This window comes from Drosophila innubila (assembly GCF_004354385.1).
Source record: "Drosophila innubila isolate TH190305 chromosome 2L unlocalized genomic scaffold, UK_Dinn_1.0 5_B_2L, whole genome shotgun sequence".
Lineage (NCBI taxonomy): Eukaryota > Metazoa > Arthropoda > Insecta > Diptera > Drosophilidae > Drosophila > Drosophila innubila.
The window spans coordinates 7,332,497-7,335,102 of NW_022995373.1; the positions used below are offsets into that span (position 1 = coordinate 7,332,497).

At 39.5% G+C, this 2,606-nt stretch overlaps 1 long non-coding RNA gene across 1 annotated transcript; it reads right to left on the reverse strand.

Annotated features, from left to right (window-relative positions):
* Window positions 1-1,969: 1,969 nt before the first annotated feature.
* On the reverse strand, window positions 1,970-2,208 carry LOC117782718. Its single transcript, XR_004617322.1, has 2 exons — window positions 2,165-2,208; window positions 1,970-2,105 (listed from the first exon to the last, which is right to left on the reverse strand). It is a non-coding gene; the product is annotated as an uncharacterized LOC117782718 (long non-coding RNA).
* Window positions 2,209-2,606: the final 398 nt, after the last annotated feature.

A 2,606-nucleotide genomic window follows, 5' to 3' on the forward strand; every position in this document is an offset into this window, starting at 1 on the left:
AGTCTGGGGGGTAGTCTGGGGGAGGGCAACTCCAAATGTTTTGCTAGACAAAGACAGGCAGCAACTCCAAAGCGAGACAGCACATATGCGCTACCCCTTCATGCCCCTTCGATGCAATTGAGTGAAATTGGACTCAAACTGCAGCAACGGTGGGATGAATAGGATGAAAAATGGAATTGGAAATTTTTCATCGAACCACGTTGCTGCAGAATATGCGGTTAGCGAGTTGGATTTTAACAGCGGTCAGCGAAGGTTGCTTCAAAATTTTGTCGGGAGTCGTCAAGTTTTCCTGCACGTTGAGCAGCGTTAGATTCGATTCTACGCTCCCGTGCCATTAAAAACTGTTCCCGCGACCGATCGAATAAGTCTAATCCTTCGTGTGGTGATCTGAATAATCGCTGTGTCACCATCGGTTAGCTGAGCTCAGTACCGCCTGCGTTGTAGAATCTGCCGACAGCGACGACACCCCAGCGTGTGAGGGACGATAGAGGCCACTTTCGGAGTAGTCGAGGTTGAGGGCGCATAATAAGCAGCAGCGGCAGTTTGCATCCTTCCTTGAGACAGCAGAAGGCTCATCCAGGCAGACCCGAGTGAGTCCATTCCGATTGCTCCGCCACATGTTTGGCAAACTTTTACGTTGTGAAGAGCTGCAAGAAAAAATCATTTTTCTGTCCCTGTGCCGCCCAAGAAATACAATTTCACTGTTGATTAAAAGAAATGTATTAATATTTATTATTATAAAAAAAAAAATTTGAATGTGATACAAAAAAAAAAAACAAGGGAATCGAACAAAAGACAAAATTATAAATTAAAACGTATTTAAAATTAAAATAAAACTAAGTTGAATTAACTATACAATCATTTGATATTAAAACTTAAATTAAATAAAATTAAAATTTAAAGTAACGTAAAAATTAAAATTTTAAGTAAATAAAATTAAAACCTGTAAAAAAATAAGACACAACAGTGTAGGAACAACAACGAAATACAATTAATATTGTATATTTACATATATATATACATACGCACAAACAATTATCGCCCCTTTACCCACCCAGAGAGCTCTTTAGGTAGGCAAGGTAGTAATTAAGCGATAAATATTACATTAACTAAATTACATACACAATACACTTATTACACATAAATTAACCACACTTACCGATACACACATATATATATATAATTCGATTTTTCTTTATTTACTGTGAGTTTGAATCTTATAAAAACCGCGCACAGTTCTAACGGTTAAGTTGAATTTATTATAAAATAAAAAGACAAGGCAGTCTTAAGCAACTGATAATTGTGCTTTGCGTTATAACGAAAGCTAATTTCGGGCATTTAAATGTTTACAATATTGTAAAGGCTGGGAACGAAATTACTCAGCGTTGGCTGGGAACGCAAATTTGCTGACAGTGGGTTATTTCGATCAATGCTGATCGATGGGGGAGAAGCCCGGCTTAGCTGCTCTTTGTTTACAAGTGCAGCCTGCGAAAGTTTACATTATCGGTATGCGAAATTTAGGGTGGCTTGGCTACTCTTTGTTTATAGTTCCAGCCTGTAAAAGTTTACATTATTGGAATGTGGAATTTGGTGTCTAGACTTATGTATAACGTGGACATAGAATATATTATGTATAACGTAGACATAGAATATGTCACTATATATATATATACTATATATATATATATATATATATATATATATATATATATATATACACATATTAACATCGTGAATTCAGCGGCGTCTCCGCTCCAGCATCTTGCCACTGGTGTTCCGGCGAGCATGTTGCTTACTTGCAACATCGTTGTGTTCCTGTTCTGTGTGTTGGTTTGTCTCATCATTGTTGCATTTTTTGATTTCGTTAAGAAAACTGTAAAACATAATATTAAAATTAGTTCAAGTGTTATTAAAAATTAAGAAATTGAAATTATACTTGCCATGAGAATGAACATGATGTCCGGCTTAGTTTTTGTGGAAGGGGAGGGGAAACGAGATGTCCAACGCAGGCTGAGATTGGCCCGTTCGGGTGGCCAACAGATGGGAGACGAGGAACGCATGCCGTCTCAGGAAGGGAGGGTACGCCCGGGTCCTGCAAATGGGCCCTGTTTGAACGGAAGAGGGATTAGTGTTGTTTTCTGATTGTATTGTGATTTTTACTTACCTGTTGTATTTATTGTTGCAGTTTTCGTCGCCGTCGTTCCTTTTGCGTAGTTTGTTTTCGTTATGTCGATAGTGATGGTAATTGAGCTGCAGCTGCCGTTTAGCGATGAATTATCGATTGTGTGAACTGCGGGCCAGGGATGGAAACACACCCGTGAGGAGTTCCGATGAGCTAGTCGGCGCGGCCCACCGAGACACAAAGCAGTTCGTTACAATATGGCGCCCAAATTTGAAAAAAATAAAAGAAGATAATGAATTGCTATAATGCAAATTTCGTATCGGATTCGCGCCTCCGATGTCTTATGTGGCACGATAGGTGGCCGATAATCGCTCGGAGTGCGGCGTAATCCCGAGTACGATGGAACCATGGACTAACCTATGTTGCGGTGATGCGGGATGAATAGATATTGTTTGGATGGTACCGGTTGACACTTTCGTAGTTG